This window comes from Rhyacophila brunnea, unplaced genomic scaffold (genome assembly GCF_057557595.1).
Source record: "Rhyacophila brunnea isolate RB1 unplaced genomic scaffold, BYU_Rbru_1.0 scaffold_22, whole genome shotgun sequence".
In the NCBI taxonomy this organism is placed as follows: domain Eukaryota; kingdom Metazoa; phylum Arthropoda; class Insecta; order Trichoptera; family Rhyacophilidae; genus Rhyacophila; species Rhyacophila brunnea.
In genome coordinates, this window is record NW_028232882.1 from 10944073 (window position 1) to 10972038 (window position 27966).

Genomic DNA, 27966 nt, shown 5'->3' on the forward strand with positions numbered 1-27966 from the left:
AACACACATGTTAGAAAAAAAATCAATTTTGAAATTTGAAAACACTACAATTAATTTGTAGAGTGATACACTGATGGGCAACGTATTGCATGTGAAAGATGTAATTTTGAATCTTTAATAAACTTTTGTTCTATATTTTTTGAAATAGATAAATTATTGTTTCTCAGGTTTTTTAATTTTTCATTAGGTAGGTAATAAGAATCTTATATTCTCAAATCTTGTATAATATTGAGTATTCAATAAAACATAATATTTTACTTAACTATTTTTTTTATTTAAGGAATAATTCACAAGATGTAAGAATGTAACATTCTAATTATTTAACTAATAATTAAACTAACGAACTTAAAATAATTTTGAGAAAATATATTATAACCAATAGAAAAAATCTTTTTGAAAAAAGTATATCCATCTCTCGGGTATCGCGCCCACGCACATAGACTACTATGCTAAAGAATTCATAATTATACACTTAATTGCGACCACTCAAAATTTTGTATGTTCAATAATTAGAATGTTAGATTCTTAAATCTTGTGAATTATTCGTTGAATAAAAAAATAGTTAATTAAAATTATTAACAAGTTCAAGTAAGTTACAACAAAAAATTTTGAAGTGATCCGTGATGTCGGTTAGTAATTAAAGTAATACCTACTTTGATTTATTTTAAAATACGAAAGTCGATAACGAATAGTTGCTCAATATGAAAAGCGCTTCAGTGAGTATTAAAAACCATTAGTTAAAATTTGTCGCAATTAAGTATGACTCCTGTAGCATAGTGGTTTATGTGCGTGGGCGCGATACCCGAGAGATGTAAGTGTTTTCACAATTATGTATTTTCAATAATATTTAACAGTGTTTCTTTGTTAATTTAATAATAATATTCTTTGAGTCATAGATTTAAAATCAAATAGTAAAGTGACGATTCTTTAAATTGATTAAAACTTACGTACGTTACTTTGCATATTAGCGTGTCGTCTGGCCAAGTCACAAGAATGAATATATATCCAATTATTTCAGCATTTACAAAATGCACTGATAATTCTGTTGGAGCAGAGATACTCGTAATCGCACTGTCAAGTTTTCTCATCAGATATCTGTGCAGTGCTCCAAACTTTCTCAGGAATCTTCACTAGTTGCATCAGTGCACTCCATTTAGTGCAATTCCGTCGAAGGAATTCAACGTCCAAAGCTGAGTCGCATTTTCTGCAAGGAAAAGAAAGGAATCTAGATCAGTTATTTTAATTTTATTATAATGAATTGTCTACATTAACTATGTATGTGCATTATTATATAAGAACCGTCAGCGCTCGACATGGAAAAGTTTACGAACCGGAGCGCTCGACAAATTTTCTGAAGATATTTACATAATCATCAAATCGTATGTGTATTTTATGAAAATGAGTATATCAGATTTTCTATTCTATGCCCTATCTAGCTCAGACGGTCAACATATTTTTTCCACGAGACGGAGCGACAATTTTACAAATTTCACGAGCCGGAACGGCGCTCCGGTGCGTTCCATTCCATTTCGAGCCCTGAGAACCGTGGATAGATTTGCATAAGAATTTAATTAAAATCTATTACATCACAGCTTATAATGTTTAAATATAACTTAAAAACATTATTTCAATTGTATAAAAATATGTGTCGCCTTTTTTGTAAAGGGCTAATAGTTTTTTAAATGTTTCTTAACTAGATATTAAATAGATTTAAATCGTTTGAAATACAATTACTCTACTACCTAATGAAAATAGTGAGATAGTATTTTTTTTTAAATAATATTAATATTTAGTACCTACTCCTAATTATTAAATATGATTGCCAATATTCATCTAAGAGTGCCGACCCGAATTGAGATTTTATATTAGCCAAATAATGTTTACGGGCCGCACAAAATTGTGTTTTTGCTAATTGCTTTTCAAATGCAAATTAACACGTTAATTACAAAATTAATCAAAAGGGCCTGAAAGCATTGGGTTAGGTATTTATAAATCTGTGTGTAAGTTGTGTGTTCAGATCAGTTACATGTAATTTGTACGTAAAACATTTTACCGTAGCGCAGTTCGCCGTGAGCTTTCTATTGGAAAGAGATGACCGTATACTATACGGTTTCCAATTTTATTAGATCCAATATGGACATTACCTAATTCAATTTTCATTGTTGATTTTGGCAAAATTCATGAATTCAAGAATGAAAACCTAACCTAACGTAACCCAACCTAACCTAACAAAATAATTGAGGATAATCGGCTATTTTCGAAATTGGTTTGCCGATTGATTTCTGTAAACCGACAAGAACTGTGTTTTATTTAGACATGAATTTTATCTCAGTACTATACGACTCAAAGAGGTTGGACGGTCTTTATTATACAACCATATTATATTTCTAATCCAACATTTCACTGTGAAGTGTTATACGGCGAACTGCATACGTACAAATTTCCGGACAAGGTTCAGATCACGTCACGGTCATCTTGCGTACTTCTTGGGTTTTTTTCTGATGTTACCTATGATTTAAAAAAATTCTATAACTCCTTAGTTAGAAGCCGTTAGTTGAAATACGACCATATGGTGGAGCGAGTTCAAAAGACATTTTTGAGACTCCTTTTTATGAGGTTGTATAGATAGTATTGGTGGATTTATCTAACTGCCTTTCTCTTAGGTATGCTTACATATTTTAGTTTAAACACTAGACGATATTTATATTTCGCTACGCATTTTTTTTTCAATTCAATTCAATTTTTCAATTTATTTATTTTTTAACATATTGTGCATTTTTAACATTACAAATTATAAGTTTAAGACGTTCACAACATGACATTTAGAAACAAATATATATAAAACAGTATTACATAAAAAAAGAGATAGATCAGTAGATAAATTAGATAGGTGCAAGAAAGTACACCGGATGAGTTAAGCAGACCCTATTTTAAGAATTTATAAAACAACGTCCACCTAAACTCATTCTCACGTAGGTGGAATACATCAGCACCCGAAGCAATTTCGTTGAACACAGTTATTGCCCTCCCAATTGGCATTACCAATGGCAGGTTGGTTCTGCACCTTGGGAGAATAAACAACTAATGGTCTCTATTTATAAGATAGTTATCAGGGACACACAGGTCAACACTGCCCAGAATGGCAGAGTTATCATGTATTCCTCGTATAAGTCGAAAAAAATACGTAGCTAAATAAAGATTTCTTCTAAATTGCAGACTGCAGTATGTAAGCATGCCTAAGAGAAAGTCAGTTGGATAAAGTCACGGATAGTATCCATACAACCTCAAGTAAAGGAGTCTCGGGAATTTCTTCTGTACCCTCTCCACCATAAGGCCATACTTCAACTGATGCGGTGCCCAAACAATAGACCCACTCTCAAGTCTGTTTCGAACTAAAGAATTAAATAAAAGTACTTATACACTATGAAAATAAGAATTCTGCCATTCTTGGTAGTATTGGGAGCATATGTTGTTTGTTCTTCCAAGGTAAACCAAAGCAAGACATAGATTGTGTATAAGATACAACGATGTAACGCCACTGGTTAATATTATATTTTTTGTAGAAATATATTTCGCTTTATGACCTTAACATAATATAAAACCTTGTTAACATTCACGTACTAACAAATCTTATTACTTTTAAGGGGGGACATGCTCGTCGAAGGTCAAAATTGAGTTTTTATTGTATTTTCAAACCATTATCCTGGACACTCCTTAAACGTTGTAGATAATCTATTTATATAATTTTGAAGCCTTATTATCCGTTATAGTTATTTTAAACATTTGATGACTGCATAAAGTATTTTTGTTACATAAAATAGTATTCTTTTAAACCTCTCGCTCTAATGTTTTAGAATATAGTCATATTTCGGTACATAACTGTGCAGTGGTGTTAAGATTTTTTACATTTATTAATTTTTAAACGCATTTATAAAACCATTAGCATAATTTGTTACGAGATAATTTTTGTAAAATATTCACGATAAAAAATTATATTGATAATCTCTGTGATCCCAAATTTGACAAGAATTAGGCATTTTATTATTCAAAAAATCGGCAAGATTAACACATTTCAAGATGATTCTAAAGATATTTATTATAAGCTATGTCTTTGACCATTCAAGTGTGATAAACATCTTATGAATAATGATTACTTTATAATAATTATTGACCTAAAAATAAGGTAGTGTTTTTTTGAAATACGCCATTTCTTTTGTCATTCCCCAGTGGTTAAGCTACAACATACAGCCGTAGCCATAAATTGACAAACTATAATTGAAATAGGGAGTAAAATTATATTGACGCGCGTGTTTGAACATGTACCGTTTAAAAAAAAATAAAAAAAAATTCGGTTAGGTACATGTTCAAACACGCGCGTTAACATAATTTTACTCCCTACTTTAATTATAGTTTGTCATTTTATGGCTACGGCCGTATGTTGTAGCTTAACCACTAGGGAATGACAAAAGAAATGGCGTATTTCAAAAAAACACTACCTTATTCTTAGGTCAATAATTATTATAAAGCAATCATTATTCATAAGATTTTTATCACACTTGAATGGTCAAAGACATAGCTTATAATAAGTATCTTTAGATTCATCTTCAAATGTGTTAATTTTGCCGATTTTTTGAATAATAAAATGCCTAATTCTTGTCAAATTTGGGATCACAGAGATTATCAAAATAATTTTTTATCGTGAATATTTTACAAAAATTATCTCGTAATAAATTATACTAATGGTTTTATAAATGCATTTAAAAATTAATAAATGTAAAAAAACTTAACACCACTGCACAGTTCTGTACCGAAATATGACTATATTCTAAAACATTAGAGCGAGAGGTTTAAAAGAATACTATTTTATGTAACAAAAATACTTTATGCAGTCATCAAATGTGTAAAATAACTATAAAAGATAATAAGGCTTCAAAATTATATAAATAGATTATCTACAACGTTTAAGGAGTGTCCAGGATCATGGTTTGAAAATACAATAAAAACTCAATTTTGACCTTCGACGAGCATGTCCCCCCTTAAGAAAAGCAAAAATTTGTAATCCATTGTTTAATTTTCTCAACCAATTTCTTAACGTTTTATGAACGTAATAAAACGTTTTATCAAATAAGCAAACAATGTAAGAAAAAGACTTAGGCCCTTTTGTCCGCTTGCCTTATGAATACGAATTAATATTTTTTTTATTTCTCCTTTGAAGTAAATTCAAGCTATTGTAAGAATTTATAATACACGTAGGTATATTGTTGTATTTCCTTTTGGGTGCCTGCATAAAATAATTATTTATTCAAGTTGAATTTCTTTCATATTGGTTCAACTTTCCAATGAAGAATCACAAAGTATTCTTTGTGCAGGTAGGTAGCTGAAAGAACTTTTAATTTATATACTTTTATACATAGATTTTGAGTTTAAAATTTATTAACATCTTTAAATGTATATAATATTTTCATAAGCGAATATTTTTTCTTCTTGGCCGTTCGCTTATAATAAATTAATTTTAATCATCATCATCATCGGCCTGAATTTATTCATTGCTGGATGAAGGCCTTTTTGAGCTACTTCCATTCCTGTGCATTGCGTTGCCACGTTATTCCGTAGAACTTTATCATTTCATCGATCCAGCGACCTCTAGGTCTATCTTGCGGACGTTTTGTATCTCTTGGATACCACGGGATGACTAAATTTGTCCAACGATTGTCTCTTCTTTGAGCTATGTATCCAGTCCATCTCCATTTGAAGCTTTTAATGAACTCTATCACATCGCAAATCCTCTTTGTCCACTCATTCCTCTTTTTGTCCTTTCGCGTTATGCCCAGCATGCACCTCTCCATACCACTTTGTGCTACTCTAATAATAATAAAATTTGTACATATTCAGTCGGTCGTAACAAATACTTCACCATGTGATATTATATCAGAAACAGATAGCCGTGTAATATAAAGATCATATTCATGTCTAAATAAAACACTTAAAAATACGTAATAAAAACTACAGGAATGCGAAGGGAAAGACAGAAAAAAATATGTAGGTAAGTAGTAAATTAGAAAAAAGGATCATATTATCGTATTATCAATCTGTCAATTACCTACGTGGTCGCAGCCATATTTTATTTTGGATCGGAACCGTTTCCTCGTGTCAAGCCTATTAGGCACCATTAGCGAGGTGTGCAAGACTAGTTAATGCGCTCCCCAAAGATGTATATTGTATTCGAAATTTTATTTTTCTGTATAAAATTGAACTTAAGTATTTTGTTTTATTATTATTATTTTATATATTCTCTTCTTCATTCTTGTGTGGGTAATATTTGTTATAATGTAAATCTCATGTTGTGCACGTCTTGAATTTAGATTTGTTATGGCCACAATGTTTTGTTTTCTTAAATGAATAAATATATTTATTTAAATTTATAGTAGGTTTTCGTAAGTGTCAAGTCGTACCTTCCAAATATCTCATAATGATGACAGAGATATTATTAACACATATTTTTAAATATGGTAAAAAAAGTACTTAATAATCATTATAAAACTATTATTGAGATAATAACAGATATGTTGAAGAACCCCCTTTTCTATCAGATGGAGTCTTCTGTGGTTTCCTTATCAAAATATATGAAGCATTAAACTTTTCAGTTTGCCGTACGTTCTAGTATTTTTTGTCTGTGTAATAATCAATGAGTAAGTTATCACCCTTGTAAAATGTCTACATTATGAAACTGAAAAGATCAACACTACATTGTAGAGGTATTTAAAAAATACATTATATTTGTATCTTGTTTTATCTATCTGTAGACAACACATACATTCAAATACTATATCTCTTTTTCTGCGTATTGAATACAACAATATTGACAGGTAGCTTAACTATATACAGCAGATTTTTTTTTAATACAAATTATTAAAAATAATTGAGTTTCCTAGAGTCATAACTCACATATTCCAATAATCGAGTTTTGATATAATCGCAAAAAACCACCAGAGCACTGTTTTTTGTAATTAGATGAAAGGTATTGAACACCCTTGAATATTAATGAGTGAGTGAGTCGATTTACATTTTTTTTTAATATATTATGTAACACTCCTAAGGTTGCAGATATATACCAAACTATGAGAAATAGAGCTCCCTGATTAGTTAAAAAGACTTGGGTGACAGAACTCACATTATTCATTGAAAAATAATCAACTTAAATAATCAACAATTTTCACATGGTTTAAAGGCCATCCATAGACTGAAACCGTATGCGGTTTAGAACCGTGTGCCATACTAAACTTATGATTTCTGTTCATGGAAATATATTTTCACTAATTGTATTTTAAGCATCTGATCGTATCCGTTTATAACATACAATTACACTTACAAAATTAGGGAAAATATATTATCATGAACAGGAATCTTAGAAAGTTTAGTATGGCATACGGTTCTAAACCGCGTACGGTTTCAGTCTATGGATGGCTTCTTAAAATGGCTATTGATACTCAACTATTTCTTTTATATAGATTAATACTTTCAAAATCATCTTTTAACTCAAAAATGACAAAATTGCAAAATGTGAGTTATGACTCTAGGCGACTCAATTGTATGTTTTAGGTATTTAAAAAAAAATGAAAATCTTTAGTTGTATTTTTTTTGTTTTATTTAAAGAAACGGCATGAAAATCATGGCATTGGTACGAAGTATTGTACTTTATATTCAAAGTTTTCTAAGCAAACAATAGCGCTGAATTTCTTGTTGCAATCATCGAGATTGTAGACCTTTTTCTTTTACAGATTTACTGTAAAATATCTATACAATATAATATATAGAAAACGATTGAGATGGAAATAAAAAATCCACGCAAAATTATTGAGAAAATCGCAAAACGTAAAAATGCTGGCATGTTCTCGTTTAAAATAATAGTTCTCAATTCAAATAATATATACCCGGGCGGTCGCTGCTCACTCCAGCCTATAGATGGCAGATCGATAGCAAAACAAATAAAAATGGCGGCCGTATGAACAATCCAAACAGCCGGAAAACTCACACATAAAAATATAATGTAGAAAATTCAAAATGTATTGTGTCACGAAACAAATGAATCCAGTTCAAAAATAGAGGTCGAATAAAATATAATATAACGGCAGTTTTATTTAAAAATACAATGCATTTCCACCGTGAATTGATAGTTTACACAATAAAAGAAAATAACAGTACCTAGGTAGGTATTTATGATATATTTTCTTAGTTTATTAAAAATGGCTTATAATTATTATTAATCAGGCGTGCACACAGATAAATAATATTATTGGGGGGTGATCCATCTCGTCGATTCAACCGCAACGCAAATAATAATGCATTTAAATATTTTCGAAAATAAATATAATAATAACGTAAATGTAAGTCAATTTTATTATTTGACAGTTATGCTGTTGTTTTGAGTCGATGTATTAAAACATCCAACCGTAGCAGTGTGACCAGTATCATGAAATATTTTTTAATCTATAACAAATTAAATATTATATACCGTTAAATGGGGTGAAATTAGGCCAGTGTTATATTCAAAATTTTGGTAATTGTGCCGCAGAAGTTTTTACGAAAACAGTTTATTCCATGTAGACAATTATAATAAATACCTTTTTCTGTCGGCGCATCGGCTTTTCGATCCAATAATCATTAATTGAAAATTTGAAATTTTCATACATTTTGATGCACCATTATCACAAACTAAGATTATATTATGAGGTTATATTAGGTTGGGGTAGTTTAGATTATATTAGGTTAGCCCTTTACTGCATAGTGTCGCAAATTTGCGACATTTCAAACTATTTTGATATAGCCAATGCCATCTGTGTAAATTATCAAATAATATCCTTCTTCGATGCCTAGTAAACTGTTTTACCATAAACATCCTACTTTATCGATTTTGTTTGGACATTTCAAGAAATAAAGCATTTCTGCATTATAGTCTCTGCATTTCTGCTTTGACAGTTGACGAATTCGTATGTACGCAAAAATCCGCATTTGTAAATAAATAAAAAAAAATATACAGAAGATTCAAATTAGTTGAATAAAAATATCTACACATCAAATAAGGTGTGTACATTAGTTTTTTATAATTGTTTTCATTTGGTTTTGTATTTTGTCATACTAAAATGTAAGATTTCCAAATGTCGTAAATCTGCGACACCACGCAGTAACATACAAAATTTAATGAAATTTTCGAAAAATATTTTTTTTATTATTTTTCCTTCATTTTCAAGGCATTTTGACACCAAGAAAAAATAAAATTTTTCAAAAAAAAAAAATCATGCAGTAAAGGGTTAGGTTAGGTTAGGTTTGGTTTGGTCTAAAAAGAAAGTTGTAAAATCTCACGGCCACCTCTGCGGCACATTTACCAAATTTTTTTCCAGCTTATTATTGTTCTTAACCTCAAATTTTGTGAGATAGTGGACAATATTAATTTGCTAGTATATCATAGTAATTATTCTTTTTCAAGAAAAATATTTTCTCTTATTAAAAATGTTCGATAACCTTTCTTTCGATATGACGGCTCTAACTGGGACATTGGGACACTGTGCGGTTTACATTACATTTGAAAGCGATATTATTTTTTATGTTACTGGTTTGACTGTGGTGATTACGGATGCTTTGGGAAAATTGTTCAGGAAGGAGAAAAAACTTAATAATTTAACTATCGAGCAGAATTTAACAATTCCACAAATAATCTGCACTATGAAAATTAATACACTATTTTAGCTTCCCTTTTACATACAAAGAAAATTTATATAAAGTGCAGAGTTGCTCCATTTAGGATATTGTAAATTTGGTACCTGCAGTTGGCTATTTTGTGTGAAGAACGATAACGAATTTATTTATAGGTTTACGTGTTTGAAAATTTGTATGAGCATAGAAAATAATATGCTTTATAACAAAATCTCATTTTTGGTCAAAAGTGCAGTTAGCTGGTTTGCAGTTTTTTAATGAGTTTACCAAGGCTTTGACTACAACTCACTGCCGATCAGGTCTTCACTTCAATTCTGTTAAATAACTTTACAATTTGGCTAAACTCTTCCGTCTTACCCACCACCAGGGCACCTTTCAATTCGTCGACATTCTCAAAGATATCCGCAATTCGCAGCTGTAATCTGAGTCGTTCGTATTTAGGGTCGTAATGCAGTTGGAATGAAGTTACATTGTTTGTTCAATTATTATATGATGTATCAATCACCTAGCGTTAAAATCTGTAACGATATAAATGATGGCGACTGATGGGAATATACAAATATTCCAACAGATGTCCCCACAAACATAATGTATACATTTCGTAACCTTTTAATGGAATGCAAATAATATATGATTTTATTAAATTAGACCACATATTTAAATTTCAATTAATTAATTATCTCTACTTATCATTCTATTATTGTTCGATTATTAATAAGCGGTTTTGTTTCACGAAGATGTTTTATTAGAGTTTAAATAAATATTAGGAAACCACAATCAAAAGAACTCTTACATAAATATTTGAAATACAAATTTATAAATTCCTTCTTTATCGGTTTTGCAATAAAATATTTTAAATGATATCATTATTAAGGCCAATATAAATATTATTATAATATATCTACAATCTTCAAACAAACTTTACGTAGATAAAAATAACAAATTAAATAAACAAATAGTAGACAGCTACTGATTCTATTATAATTTAGTAATGTATACGAGGGTGGGTCAATAATTCCTTAGAAAAAAGCATTAAAACAGTTTTTATTTTTGTATTTTTTTTTTATTTCTCAACATAATCTCCTTGGAGCTCAATACACTTGGTTAGACGTTTCTCAATTTTTTTTAAACCGTCAGAAAAATAAGTTTTCGGAAGGTCCTCAAAATAAGCATTTGTCCGATCGATGACTTCTTCATTTGAAAAAAAACGTTGTCCACTTAGCCATTTTTTTAAGTTTGGGAAAAGGAAAAAGTCACTGGGGGCTAAATCTGGCAAATACGGTGGGTGGTCGACCAATTTGAACTTCAATTCTTCAATTTTAGCCATTGATCGTAAACATGTGTGAACACGGGCATTGTCCTGATGAAAGAGGATTTTTTCCTGTTTAAATGAGGCCGTTTTTCTTCAATTTTGTTTTTTAGCTGGTCCAATAAAGATGCATAATAATCCCCTGTTATTGTTTTTCCTTTTTCCAAATAGTCAACGAAAATAATTTCACGTGCATCCCAAAATACAGTAGCCATAACCTTACTAGCTGATTTTACGGTTTTCGCCTTCTTTGGACATGGTTTGCCTTCGCAATCCACTGCTTTGACTATTGTTTCGTCTCGGGAGTATAGTGGTGTATCCATGTTTCATCTACAGTCACAAAGCGACGAAAAAATTCATCCGGATTGCGTTGCATGAGCGACAACAGGGCTTTAGAGGCCACCACCCTATTGCGTTTATTGTCGACTGTGAGCAAACGCGGCACCCATCTTGCAGACATATTTTTCATGCCCAATTTGTCATGTAAAATAGAAATGACGCTACCTTTTGAGATCCCTGTAACCTCAATTATCTCACTCAACATTAATCTTCGGTCACTTAACACCATATCGTGGATTTTATTGATCATTTCTGGTGTAGTCACCTCTACAGGACGTCCTGAGCGTGGTTCATCCTTTGTTGATGTACGACCACGTTTAAATTCATTTAACCAGTTATAAATAGTTGCAAGTGAAGGAGCAGATATGCCGTGAACTAAATCCAACTCATTTTTTATTTTCTTTGCTGTTAACCCTTTTATATTAAAATGTTTAATAACAGCTCTAAACTCAATTTTCTCCATTTTCCATTTTTCCATTTTCCACAAGCAAATTTTTTTTTAAATGTACGAGAAACACACAACAACCCGACCAATCTGATTGAAACTTCGCAGCATACTGAATCGGTAGTGCCGCTGCATGAAAACAAACCGCTTACAGTACTAGTCGCGCCACCTGTCGGCTTTTCTAAGGACTTATTGACCCACCCTCGTAGTAACGGATTCATCCGCTGTTTCGATTACAAAAGATGTTGAAAATACCCATTTGTTTATGTAGATCACGTAATGGTAAAGACTTTTCATACTAGGCGAATAATATTTAAAGCCGACCATCTTAATAATTATCACTTTAAAGGGGGACATGCTTAGGTCAATAATTATTATAAAGCAATCATTATTCTTAGGATGTTTATCACACTTGAATGTTCAAAGACATAGCTTATAATTAATATCTTTAAAATTATCTTCAAATCTTGCCCATTTTTTGAATAATAAAATGCCTAATTCTTGTCAATTTTGGGATCACAGAGATTATCAATATAATTTTTTATCGTAAATATTTCACTATAATAATGTTGATATAAATTATACTGGTGGTTTTATGCGTTTAAAAATTAATAAATGTAAAAAATTTTAACACCACTTCACATTTATGTACTGAAATATGACTATATTCTAAAACATTAGAGCGAGAGGTTTAAAAGAATACTATTTTATGTAATAAAAATACTTTATGCAGTCATCAAATGTTTAAAATAAATATAATGGATGAAAAGGCTTCAAAATTATATAAATAGATTATCTACAACGTTTAAGGTATGTCCAAGATCATGCTTTGAAAATAGAAAAAAAGCTCGATTTTGACCCATGCTGAGCACGTCCGCCCTTAAGTAACCTAAAAACATTTCAAAGTCTAAAAAATACCATCAGAGCCATGATACATCTAGGCTACAGTTCAGGACTTAGGACATTTAGGTAAACGAATAATCTTAGGTCAACTTATTAAAACACTCTCAGACGATCGAGCGAGATTTGTTATAGAGGGTGGGTTTGGTGTATTCAAAAACTGCATTTAGCACGTGAAGACACTCTTATTCTTTATTAAAACAAGTAATTTACGTTTTGGTTTAATATTACATAGTTACGGTAATGGCCTCCACAAGCCTGGGAGCCCGGGCTTAGAAGGGGCCCGGCATGGTGGGTCGACCAGTTAAGTGAAAAAAACACACCATAATTTATTTCTAATAGTAAAAAGTCGCCTGCGGCGCTATTTTCCTAAATGAAAGAATTAACATTTAAAAATATGTGGTTGTGTGATGTAATTTGATTTGATATGATAATTATTGATATAATTAAATAATAATTCACGTGTAGAATTTTATTTTATAAGTACTTAATTTAAGTGTGTTTCCTTACTTACAAAATGGCTTTTTATCCAATATGGCGAAGGATTGAATGTTATTTGGTTAGGTACCAAAAAAGAAGGTCGCGACCAGTGTTTCATATTATTATGCCGATAACTCAATAAATCAACTGGATTTATTTAAAAATCACTAAAAATATACGAAATACTCTTAACTCTGGGGTTCCGTGGAAACCACTTGGGGAATACTACTATAGAAAATCACACTTCTTTAAACCTTAGCGATAGGTAGGGGACCCGCCATAGATCTTGGCCTGGGGGCCCGCTTCAGGATGTGGGGCCATGGTTACGATTACATATTATTATTATTATGTCACTGTTGAATGGACGATGAGAACATCGCCACCAGGTTAAAATTAATATTATTCGATTTCATTTTGGTTTACGTTATGGTTGATGATAAATTCGCGGTAATATTAAATAAGTCGCCTGCGGCGCTATTTCACAAATGGAATTTTATTTTATAATTATTTTTAGTGTGTTTCCTGGCTAATAAAAATGACTATTTTATCCAATACGGCGAAAGGCCGCATGTTTTTTGGCTATCACAAAAGGGGGTCGCGATCATTGCTTCATAATATGATACCATGCTGAAAATTCAAGTTGATTTATTTAAAAATGCCAAAAATCTCGGAAAACCCTTTATTTTACACAGAACCCTGCAGTTCTACAGAATACCATTTGGGGATCACTATTGTGTAGAAAGTTATACGGCTCTTAACCTTAGCGATAAGTAGGGGGGCCGGCAAACATCTAGGCCTTTGGGCCCGCTTCAGGATATGGGGGCCATGTCCAACACTGTCATATTATGTTTACTTTCTTCATCATATCTAATTTCTAACAGTTCTTCTTGGCAAGTTGTATCAACCTCTTCAATATTTGCGGTAAAAGGATTTTTCATCCCGTCATATATCTTCAATTTCAAAATATCTTCAAAATCCTACCGCCCACCATGAAAGCTGGAACGCCCACTAGCGGGCGGTAGGGACCAGGTTGACTACCCCTGTTAGGTCTATCAATTATTTAGATAGGCCGTTATATCATAATAGTAACAGTACGTACAGTTTGTTATTATTTTTGTATATTAGTCTAATGGGTACTCTTCGTCACTGATATTATGATGACGTATTATATTATGGCCTATTCTAATATATCGTTAATATTAGCTACCGTGGCCATTCATTTGATGGACGTGTTGTGATGGAAAAGGCGTTAAACCATTTTATCGGAAAAGATATCCTTCCGCAATATCCGATATCCCAAATCAACGTTTCAGCCCAATGTAATTAATGGCTTTAACAATGCCAAATATTTTTCCATCGTAAAAATTAAGTTTGCCAATAACCTGTGGGGAGTTAATGGAACTATAAACACTAAGCAGAGTATCGATAAGGGATTCTAAACCTTTCTTTATTCAATAGCGATGTATTATAAATATATATAATTGATGATTTGACACCTCTTGAATGTGCTATTCATTGATTATTAATTAATCTATTACTCGGTTTTCGGCGATGTATAGACTATTATCGTAGTATATTTTTGGGTTTCCACCGTGTGTCCTTCTTCCTTCTTTACTCGACGTTTCGGGCTCGTTGCAGAGGCCATTATCAAGAGATGATATGTTTTATGATAAAAATGTAGTGTAGGTATATGAATGTAAACGTTGCTCTAAGAATGTCAAAATGAATTCGATTAGCTAAGAGCAAACGTTGCTCAGAGTAACTTGTCAATCGTTATGACCAGAGATACCGGCTCGAATATTGGATTTTGCTGATAGTGCCGGAAACCATGACGTTTTTAACCGTAATCCATTATCCCTATTAATATTTTCAGGATTTATATGGATTTCTATGGATGTCAGCAATTGCCGAGCACTCGATGGATACAGGACACGAATTTGACTTTGAAACCAAGATATTGGGTAGAAATAAAGGATATTTCGCACGATTGGTAAAGGAAACATGACATTCTTAGAGCAACGTTTACATTCATATACCTACATTACATTTTCATCATAAAACATATCATTTCTTGATAATGGCCTCTGCAACGAGCCCGAAACGTCGAGTAAAGAAGGACACACGGTGGAAACCCAAAAATCTACTACGATAAAAAACAACCGTGAAAGCCTCAAACATTATATACGCCTATTGCTTGTATCATTATGATTAGAGACTGTCTTCTATAAGCTGCGTGCAGGTATCCCCCCCGCTTCACCATCCATCTCGTTCCCTCTTATCGAAAACTTGAACAGTTGAACGCGATGGCACAATGCTTTCCGTGTGACGTGTACGCCAGTTTATATAATACAGACTCTAGTAAGGTTTTTTAGAAACATTTTTTCAACTACTCATAATTTGTTTATCTAGGTACTATTTTCTAAGTGTTTTATTTAGACATGAATTTGATCTCAATGCTATACGGCCATCGGTTTCCGATGCAACAGCTCGTAAACTGCGATATGGCCAACTGCATACTATTACGTAGTACGATAATATTCCGGCCACGAAATAAACACACCTTTGTCTTCGTATCCGTTAGTTTAATTTATGCTCTTTATTATCTCTGCATTATGCCCAACATGAATATAACATTTCTCAATTTTTGGGTCCTCAAGTATAGATATTACACATCATATTATTATGTACATCGGCCCTGGTAGCACATATTTGTTGAGTACTTTTGGCATATATATTTTCTTGTGTTAATGCTGTAAGCTATTGTATAGATAAGTAATAATAACTGACAAAACCCGTTTCTTGCGTTTTCATTTTCTTGCGAATTTATTTATCATCACCTTTTTATATCAGTATAATATTATTAGAAAATAAAATTATACATAATATTGACGTATTTAACTATGAAATATAAAGAATTTTCTGAGATTTTTCCTTAAGTAGAAAAATTTTCCAGAGCTTATTTTGTGACTCGACAGCTCAATTACTCTATGTGGGTATAATAACATAATATTATAATATACATAAAAGGCATGTTTTGAACGACTTAACCTTATAATAATTTGTTATGTTCTTCGCATTTACATAAATAATAGGGGTTTCCATAAGTCGTCAATCTTTTTGAATAAGTAAATTTGCTTTAGAAAATTAGTTTAAATTATGTTTCTAACATTCTTAATAACGTGATTTATTATCGTATATAATATTTATAAAGAATATAATGGATTTATTGTTTTAAACAAAAAATAATAATTTCTAATATTTGAGACAAAATGATGGACTGCCAATTCTGGGAAGAACTTAATATTATACTTCATCTCACATTGTTTCATTATTGATAGAAGTATAACGCATTATTCGCGACAACAAAAATTTGGCATATCTAAGGAATGGTTTGATGGTAAAACAGTGTTGGTTCAGAAAATTTACCCGCAGTGACTTTGACATAAATGATAGTGTTTGAAGTATGTGTCTTGCTGAACTTGTTGAGTCAGATCGAAGACTAAATGTGTAAGAAATAGCTGACACACTTGCGGACACTACTTGGTTAATAGAGCAAAGACACTAACATAAAAATCTGAAAGGTTTTTGGAAAGTCTGCAGAAAATATGGCTATTGCAGGATAGTAATATGACAACCCATGCAATAAAAACAACCGAAGAAAGAATAAATAAACTTGACTGGGACCTTATTATGTTGAAGTTCTCAATCGAATGGGGAAGGACCGAGAAGTTCTAAGTAGTATCAAAACCAGGAAACTACAATATCTCGGCCACATTGTCATTCAAGGAAAGATCAATGGGAAGCGTAGCAGAGGACGGCGCTGCATTTCGTGGCTTAAGAACCTCCGTGATTGGTACGAGTGCAGCTCCACCGAACTGTTCTGGGTAGCAGACGACAAAGATAAGATGGCCTTGATGGTGGCCTCCGCTAGGGGATGGCACAATAAGAAGAAGAAGAGACCTTATTCACCAGATATTGCGATATCGATTTTTTATTTATTTAGATCTATAAACTCGAAGTCATTCTAAAATAAAATTAATCTAAATATCAGTGATCTTCAAATTCTTATTATTATTTTTATCACAGTTGAATGTTTTTACAAGAGAGAAATTTACCATTAAAAAATGATAGGTGATGGTGGATAGTATTGAAAAATGGAATTATAGGTATATTGTACAACTTATAAACTCTAAGCCTAATAAAGTTAATAGTGCCTCTTTGCACGAACTTTCTTTAACGTTGTATACAATCGCCAAGAGATTACGTTACTTGTTAGTGACAAAAAAAAAAACAACCACCGACTATATGAGACACACCAGTGTGCCAACGTAGTGGTTGAGGACCACTGGTATATCACAGGCCGCATAGGGGCTATAAACGTGACAAATGGCCGCAATATGGCAACCAACAAGTCTGAAGTGCCGTAAAAAGGTCAACACAATCCCGTTTAACTGCCCGGCTTTTGTTGTGGGGGAATTCAATTCCACGGATAAATAAAATGAAAAATTATATTGATCAGTCAGTAGAGATAGCAATTGAAATGTTAACACTCCGGTTTAGAATGTATTTAGACTTTTAGAGGATAGACATGAAAGAATAATATCCTCTCTAGTAGATGTGGCTTAAAATATTATGACAATTAAATGACTAGAAGTGGTCTGCTGAAGTGGGCAGTGACACGTAGAGGTATTGCAATCTACAGAGACATTGTTGTACGCTAAAAACGATTTGCAGTTGTGTTGGTGTTCTTTGGGAGTATTGACACAGGGTGTGCATTAAATATTACGGTAAATAAGCATATTTGTATGACTTATTGTTTTAATAAAATATGGAATAAAAATGCGTACATTAGAACATTGGTACCTATATATTATTTACTTATAGTGATAGTTTCAATTGAATGAAAACATCGTGTATTATTATTTATTTAGTTGGGATTGGGAATATACAATGCTTTGGAATTTATGAATTAGCCTTAACAATCTCGTTATCGTTATTTAACAGATAAGTTATAAATTTATAGAGAACAAACAATTAAAGATTAGAGAAAGAAAAGAAATAAGAAATAGAGATAAAGAAACAGTAAAAAATAAAAAGAATAAATAAAGAATGCAGCATTAATGTTTTTCAGTGTTGCAACAGTTTTATGATTTTTATGAAAGTCTCAAATACACCGTCGAATTACAGATTTATCAAAATCATCAAAATCATTAATATTTTATTATTTTTATTTTTAGCTACCCTCTTTTTAGGACTCTAAAAGGTCCCTGTTTTTTGTTTTTCTCTTAAAATACGCCAAACCGTTCTTAAACCAACTCCTGATGCATCCAAAACTTCTGTCACAACACTACTTTCACTACACATTTTGTTTTTATTATTAATGTATGTATATAATATATTATATACAACTTCCTTCGTTTGGGCATTAATATTATGATTAATTAAACGGGACATTATAATTCAGTATGCAAAATCGTTTCGATAGCAATCACTATATGAACACACTCTGGACGACTGAAAAGAATGAGTTTATGACATGTTTATGAGCAGTGACTCTCTCTAACAATATAAATTCCGCCCTTTACGCGCCTGCACTGCACGCCCAATTGGCGATAAGGTAATAATTTCAGGCGGTTCTAAGTAGGGTTTTATTACACGCCTTAATGCATACATACAAATAATACCAATACAGATGCGTACAACAATGTCCCTGTAGATTGCGATACCTCTACACTTTCTTGTTATGGACGCGATAATACGTACTGTCAGCAGTAAGTCCGTGCGCGTGTAAACGGGGTATAAGGCTACTAATCGTTGCTGTATGATCCAATGCGTATTAAGTTGTATTTATAATACTTAATAATACAATTTTCAAAACATTTCTTTGAAGTTTAACAAGTATTGAATTATATAGTAGGTATGATTAATTATTACAAAGGCTTGCTAAAATTCCAATGAAAGAATTAGCATCTGGATGAAATGGACTAAAAATTTATTTTAAGTGGGTAATAAATTAATGAGCAATTTTATTCTTTGCTCTTATTTCGTTTAAAAAAATACTGCTTTACTTTGAAATAATTCATAACATTTTAATACTTGAAATGGGAAATCATGAATAAAATATTGTATTAGCACATATGAAATTATCTATTTACACAACATAATAATATCATATTTTATTGGTACGTATCTTTATTTATTAGTGTAAACAAAGAGAATGGAACATACTTAGAGAGAATTACAATGTTTTTAATTGCATTATAAGGGGAGGCTTACACATTTTACATGATCTATCTCTTGTTTGTTTGAAATCTAATCGACTATACTTTTATATTTATTACTTTTAAATCGTTTTTTCTGACTACAGTTTTGCCTTTCTGCACAATACACATTCATAATAATATATTATAAAAATACTAGCTGACCCGGCAAACGTTGTTCTGCCATATAAATTATTTTTAGTGAATATTTTGGTTGTTAAATAAAAAATAACGAATGTATCGTAAGTGTGTGGGGATGGGATTTATGACAGAAAGAGGAATAGAGCGCTGTAGACGATGACCGCCGATAAAAACAAAAAAAACATCAACCATTCATTTTCTCAATTCAAAATGAGTAATGATGTTCATAATGAATGAATTACCTGTGACAGGATCTCGTTGTTTAATGTTTATGCAATATTCGTCTTGTCCCTTCCAGAAATTTAGCGGATATTGGAGAGCGTCGTATGAACGGTGTGTGTCAGCGATGAATTCCAGATTATTGTTTCTTCTTCGAATCACGATTTCTCGCGTCGATGTGCGGTCGCCAACCATGATTCCAGCAATGTCGTCAACAACAGGCGCATTGAATCGACGCACGTGCTCTCCAGCTGGTGTTTTATCAGGATTAATGACAATAGCGTGATTGTCACTTTGCAATTCGTGCATGTGTGCTTTGAAGAATTTCAATAATTCATTATGCTCATTCAACAGGGTGTCCAGTTCGCCAACGATGCGCCTGGCATTAGGCAAATTGAGGCTATTGTAGCCGCAACGTGCATCCACATGATTGATGTCCTCACCGCCCATGAAGTAGATTTGTAAAAAATTATGTGGTTCGTTTGACATTGGCAGCAATGAGCCTACTTTGTGGTATACTTGAATACGAGACGAAGGAACGAAGCGGATGTAAATGTTCTATGTACTTGTTGGCGTTGTGGGCCATTTACTCTGCGCGTGTTTACTACGAACCGGCGCGCTTGGCTCCGTTCCAATAATTGTCGTTGTTGATTTCTTCAACCTCTTCTCCTCTTGTGATTAGGATGCACGCAATTGCGACATGCTTATACGCACGTTTTTGTTATCTTGTTGGATTTGTTCTTCTGTTCTTTCTGGTCTACTATTTTGCATGTTTGTTGCTTTATTCGTTCGACGGCCCAAATGGCCCTCCTTGCGTCTTGCTGGCATTGTGCACTGTAATACACGCACATAAAAATAGATAAATTAAAATAAATCGTACAAAATTTTGCAAGCACTGCGTTGTGATATGCTGAATGAAATGTCAAAATGACGCGACGCTTCTCTTAAATTCTTCTCGGACGTAGCGCCATCTGTTATTCAACAACATAAATAATTTGGTTCTGTTTGAAATACGAACGACGGTTAAATTTGTTCATACAAAAATAATAAAATCGCGATTAAAAAATGGGAGGGCGGGGGTAGGAGAGTGAAAATTTGGGTTTATAGGTATTTTTTTATGCCAAATAATAAAAAAAAAAAATTGTCAAAAAAATAAAAGAAAATTTTTCTGGATAGAGATACCCTAATCATCTAGCGGTATGAAATATACTTGTTGACCTATTCTCATACCTAACAAATATACATAAAAAAAATCATAAAAATCGGTCGAGCCATTTCGGAGGAGTTCGACCACAAACATCGTGACACGAGATTTTTATATATATAGAGATTCAACTGGCAAGTTATAAAGTTTTTACCGCTTATTTGAGACATTGGATTTTTTAAAATACTTTTTATTAAAAATAGGTTTTACGTGTAATAGAACCAAAATATTTACATTAGAATTCAAATATAGCCCCTGATAAGAGAGATCGTGTGAATCATTGCATGTACACAAAAGTCATCGAAACATGCATAATTATTATAACATAAATAATATTATATAGATTAACAATCACGAAAATCCCGTAGATATATATATTAAAATTTATATTATCGGTCCCCAAGTAGATGAAATGGTAAGAGGCTGGATATGTAACTCAGTAAGTGGACAACCTTTTGATCATTGATATACTACTAGATGAGGAGTTCCCATACAAGTGTCATTTTAAAAATGTACCACAAAAGAAGATATTACGAAAATCGTCTTATAATATTTCCTTGTAGGTATAACGCGTTAAGACCGTTAACATGGATTCCCGAATTTCACTTGTATTGCCCTGGCTGTAAAACTAAATTTGCGTTCTTGGAATAGTGAAGGGTCTGCAACCCAAAGCTTGCAAGCTACCAAAAATTCATGTCTGAGCGGACAGAGCAGCAGACAGTCAGAAGGCCCTAGGAACGGTGGAATTGAAAGGTACAAATTTAATGTGGAAGTAATTAAATTTCTTATTAAAAGTTTTCAAAGAAAAACTATGCCTAAATCCAAAAAACAAAAAAATATTATACGCAACGAAATCCCATAAAACTACCCATGCCAAAAGGTCGAAGTTACCGAATTAATTGTGAAAAGAGTGGAGGATTGAAACGAATTGAAGATTAATCAAAAATATTCTGCCCGTTTCATGATAGTACAGTTATTATTACTTAAAAAAATCACTAAAATATAAAATAAAAATGTAAATTAAAATACACGAAAAGTTGTCGGAAATAAAAAAACAATGACCGTAACATTTAGTGATAAGTGATAAGAACACAAAACAAAAGAGTGATAGAACAAACAAATTATTGCGCAGTATGACCCGACTACAAGTTGTAATAAACAAAAACGCCTGAATAAAACAAAATTGCGTTTCTGCTATTCAGCACAGTTCATCCTCTTGGAAATATAACCGCTCACTTTGTGGAACTGACATAAAATTTTGTAATTTATAATTTTTTTTTGTGTATCTGGGATTGACTATTAGTGGAAAAGGCGGATGTGAAGCGGAATAAGAAGACGCACATATTTTGCAAAAATACGATGACACGTCTTACCAATATAATATGGAAGGATCCGGGAATTTAGATTGCCACGAAAATGATGCTTGTGAAAACAATAGTGTTCTCTATTTGTATATGGAGTCGAGTTATGGACCCTGCAGGTAAAAGAGCGGAAGGCAATTGATACAATGGAAACCTGATCCGTTGGAAGATGGTAATTGTCGATTATAGTTTGAATAATGCTGCCGTTCATAAGATTGCTGCTGGAAAAAGTAGGAGTTGTAACTCCCTTGTTGATTTTGGTTGTTTCGTGAGTATCCTTGACTCATCGCAACTTTAACCTATCCAATCCCAGGGTCTTGAAACGCACAAGGCGAAATGGTAGAGTGTATCAGACAGTCTTTTTAAAGAAGGGGCCCGTGATATGCTTGATTAAGACCGACGTTGGTGCGAGGCGGGTTTGGTTTGGAGTGATTAACTTCAATAGGTTGCATGGAAAGAGACCAGTTTTCTGAAGGCATTTATCAAAGTATCCATGGTAGCAGACTTTTAAGCCTTGCCTAGAAGTTGAATGATTTTGTTAGGAAGGGTGCGACTTGGATTGTTGCAAAGCCAAGTTTCTATCGCTTGAGCATAATATGTTTTCAGTGGACTCTAAAACCAACGTCCAGAGGCTGCATTTTGTGGGTTGAGTGGGTGGGAAGCAAACTATTGCTACGTTGTGAGCTCGGGCTAACTCGATGATGTCGATGTTCCCGGTGTGCGAATAATGCCCATCAAGAACCAACAAAATGGGGTCGTCTGTGGATGGCTTTGTAAATCCAATGAAATTATGTAGCCATCTGGTTACGGTCCGGTTAACCACAGCCTTTGAAATGCGGCGTTGAAGTCAAGTGCTTCGTATTTCTTAGACAGAACACATGACGAATCAGTCAATCACCCAGAGACTGCAGATAAAGGAACCGCTCTCGGCAATATGTCTGAGACGCATTCTGCAGTTTCTTTGGATATATTTTCCGGCGCGGACGAGACAACCTGGAGAGACTCGTAGTTTTAGGTGGCCTCCAGGGAAGGCAAAGCAGAAGAAGAGCGTCTGCGCGCTAGAGCGACCAATTGAAAAAACTGATTGGGGGCACCATTCTTTCTGCCTTTAGAGAAGCTGAAGATGACGAAGGATAGAAAGTCTTCGTCGCTTAAATGATGGCAAAATTAAAAAGTGGTCACGATCCTCAGCCATGAGTGTACGATCAAGAAGAAGAATATAATATTAACGCCCAGTTGCATATTACACAAAATCGTTTCGACTGCAATATGGTTATAAATCAAAATAATAGCAATGTTGCAACTCTCTTCCGCGCACACATCCGTGGACCATGATGGGGTAATGACAATGGAGCCCGTATCTAGTGAAATTTAATACATGCGACAACAGGTTTTTATTAAAAATGTTGTATTCACGCTGTGTGCGAAATCACATCGAAAAATTCAACGTGTTGCAGACGAGACGAGTTTGTTTGTGCGACCATGCTAAGAATTGCACAGTATGGCATGGAGAGGTGTATGTTAGGTATAGGTACGCGTAAAAACACAAACATGATGAAATGGATTAACGAGTGGTAGTGACAGGTTCTCGTTTATAAAAAATACTCGTAACTCACTCTTCCACTTTTTCTAAAAAATAATATTTTTCAATATTTGATAGATAAGTACCAAAAGCAGTCGTGATTTTCGATAGGGAAAAAAATCGAAGCAACATGATTCTAGATATCGAATTTTACTGCGATTGTAATACCTTTTCATGAAATTGGACTGACTAATCGTTTCCTTCAAATTTTAAAGCCCAGTTACGTGACAACGATGAACAAGGAATTGAGAATATTAGATAGTTTAATGAGTACATCATCCAGCACTAAATAAAAACAGTTTGTTGATAATGGTGTTGGTAACATGATTACATAACATATTTAGATAACAGTTTTCTTTAAATTCATATGTCATATTAGACATGAAAATATTGAATACGCTTATCTAAAATTCTTTAAGTATGTTCCATAGATGAAATAGAGTAATTAATTATTGAAAATAAAACTCCAACCCTGGAAAACAGAAGAGGTAACTGAGGCAATTAAAATGGAGTCACGACACATCTCCCATATTCTTCTGCCCAGATACCATCAGATTACTATCACTACACTCAGTGTAGTACACTGTCTATAAAACCATTTTAATGAGAAACTGTTTATTACAGCAGATGATGTCCGTAGGGATGTCGATTTATTATTTAGCTCAAAACTTAAAGAATTTTATCGCCAATAAATAAAAAGTTTAAGGACAAGCTGTGTATTGCCTTTGGGATGACTTAATATATTATTACAACGAGCTATGTAAAATTTTAATTTAGTTGTAAACATAATTCTCTCTACTAAAAATTTATTATTTACCACAATATTGTAACTTTTGTCGTTCCTTAAAATGATATGTACATTGTGGTCTATCATCTGCAAGTGAAGGTCTTACCGGCAGTTTTGTACAATACATACATACTATTTTCTTACTTTTTTCAAAAAGATTTTTTCTATTGAATATAATATAATCTCAGTATTTTTTAAATTATGTATATTCAATAATTAGAATGTTACATTCATAAGTCTTGTGAATTATTCGTAGAATAAAAAAAATAGTTAAACAAAAATTATTAGCAAGTCCAAGTAAGTTACAAAAATAATCTTGTCAAATCTTGGAGTGATCCGTGACGTCGGTTAGTAATTAAAGTAATACCTTCTTTGATTCAAAATAAAAAGGCGATCGCCAATAGTAGCTCAATTTGGAAAGCGCTTCAGTGAGTATTAATAGCCATTAGTTAAAATTTGTCACAATTAAGTATGCTTTAGCATAGTGGTCATAGTGGCGCGAAACCCGAGAGATGCAGGGTTCGATTCCCTGCCGGGGTGGCTTAGATTTTTTTTATTGGTTATAATATATTCTCTCAGAAAATTTTTTTCAAAATCGTGTATGTTTAATAATTAGAATGGTACATTATTAAATCTTGTAAATTATTCACTGAATAAAAGAAATAGTTAATTATAAATTATTAGCAAGTTCAAGTAAGTTACATCATAAAAAAATATTGGAGAAATCCACAACGTCGGTTAGTAATTGAAGTAATAGGTATCTACTTTTATTTAATAAGCAACAATCGATTGCCAAAGTAGCTTGATTTAGAAGAGCGCTGATGAGTGGGTATTAAAAGTGGCCAATAGTAAAGTTAAAGTTTGTCGCAATTAGTGTGTCACTGCGTAGCATAAAGGTAATGCGCGAATGGGACGTTAACCCGGGAGATGCAGTTTTCGCCACCCCGGTAGGGGGCTTACTTTTATCAAAAAGATTTTTTTCTATTGGATATAATATATTTTCTAGGAAGTGTTCTCAACTGTTCAAATTATGTATGTTGAGTAATTATTCTCTCCACAAAAAAAAATATTATTTTCCACAATATTGTCACTTTTGTCGTTTTAAACTCACTCACCATCAAAATGGTACCCACATTGTGGTATTTCATCTGTAAGTGAAGGTCTTACCGGCAGTATTTTACAATAAATACATAGCAGCTGTGAAAACGTTCGTTACCAATAAAATAGAAATCAACAAGGTATCTCAAAGTACACGAGTTTGTGAAAATCGTACTGGCAAGGTGGACTATTATCCGAGTTTCTGCGTGAATAACTCGCAGGGTAATGTTCCCGAGTCAATCTTCATCAACGCTAGTCACTTATTCGTTACAATTTGTTTCTACTTTAAGCAACTGATACACATGCCTGTGAGAAAGCGTGCGAGTAGCGAGCGATCCACGGTCTATTGTCCACGGTGAAAAGTAATTGATCGTACTGTGGCGGTAAACAACTCATTACTTGTGTCAGCATATAGATCCATTCCCATAGTATCAAATTTGCATTACTTGCCCTCACTAAGGCTTATAAGACGACTTCTACCGACGCATTGCCTATCCTTGCTGGAGTGCTTCCGTTAGACCTGCACATTCAAATCCGTGGTGCCACGACCGCCTTGCTCGCAGGTCTGGGGGCGGAGGTTTGCGGTATCTTTATATCGCCGCCTTTAGGTCTTGGATCCATGAGCCGGTGCGCTCGAAAAGTTATTGTACGCGACCTGGTGTATGACACGGCGCTGCGTGCGTGGCAGGGGCGATGGACCACTTTTCCAAGGGCAGACAAACGCATTTGTTTTTTCCTAATATAAAGTGGCGCATGGAGATAACCAGATTGACTCCAGACCATTGGATTTCTCAGTTCTTAACCGGACACAGTGGTTTTGCCTCCAAGCTATGTCAGTTTGGCCTAATAGAATCTCCGACTTGCTTATGTGGCGAATTGCAGGATGCCGATCACATCCTCTGGGAGTGTCCCCATAAGTCGGTTGAAAGGGAAGAGCTTCTGAAGTCGGTCCGAACCCTCAGTTGGACCGGTCGGCCATTGCGACTTGGTATCTACGAGGGAAAATTTCTCAGCATTTAAAAAGTTTGCGGCATTATACGGCGAGTGAGAAGATCTTTTCTCATTGAGAATTGACCGTAATACATTATATGGAAGTATGGATCACGCACACTCTAGTGCACGCCAACCAAGGTCTTGGGAAGTTGCTCCTGGGACACTTTCGGCACAAATTTGAACAGCGCTTATCGTTCGTTACGCCATGGTATACGCCTGCATAATGGGTTTGGAGATATGGCGGGTGGTGGAGGGAAAAGCAAGTATCAAATTATATGACTTCAATTAAAAATAAACAAATAATAAATTCTCAGCTACTCGTATGTCCATTGACGCAAACGCCATGTATTCGCTGACTCGATTAAATGATTATTTACTAAATTATGTTGTTTAGATAATATTATTTTGATTGTATAAATTGCAGATAATAATTCATCGAAATGTGACTCGAATATAAGTTCCCGGGCTGTTGAACCTCATTCTCCGTATAGTCCCACACAATATCTCATTGTACCGAGATGCGGACTTCGGACCCGTATCATAAGTATTGTAACATAACTACTGTAACAAACTATTGTACCAATTGTTACGCCGCAAATAAAACTCGCACCTGCATCCATCTTTGACATCTTCATTATCATCCTCAACACCATAACCTACGACACATCGACGACCCCCCCCCCCCCCAGTGGTAACATACATATTATAACCCTACAGTACACAAAAAATTAGTTAACTTCCTGTTTTTGTTTTGTACTTGTAAATACAATTCGATTAAATTCAATTTATTTTTAACATATTATGCACTTTGCAAATTATAAGTTTAATACGTTCACAACATGACATAAAACATTGTAAAGAAGAAAAAAAATAATAAAAGCGATAAAAATGAAAATATAAAAAGAGACCATAATAATATAAACATACAAAAGCAGTGAAAATATTATAATTATCCATCTATAGTACATAGTTCAAAGAATTACACCGAGATTGCTAAGGAGATCCTTTATCAACACCCGAAGCAATTTGGTTGAACATAATTAATTAATCGGTTTTATAGTAATCGCCCTCCCAATTGGCATTACCACTGGCAGGTTGGTTTTGCACTTTGGGAGAATGACCAACTGATGCTCTCTA

General features: G+C 33.3%; 1 protein-coding gene across 1 annotated transcript in view; it reads right to left on the reverse strand.

Moving 5' to 3' along the window:
* Nucleotides 1–975: 975 nt before the first annotated feature.
* Nucleotides 976–27966, reverse strand: part of LOC147070034 (allatostatin-A receptor-like) — a 238024-nt gene continuing 211033 nt past the window's right edge. The window contains exon 3 of the mRNA XM_085949899.1: nt 976–1204. The gene's annotated coding sequence lies outside the window, so the exon portion shown is untranslated. The remainder of the gene's footprint in view (nt 1205–27966) is intronic.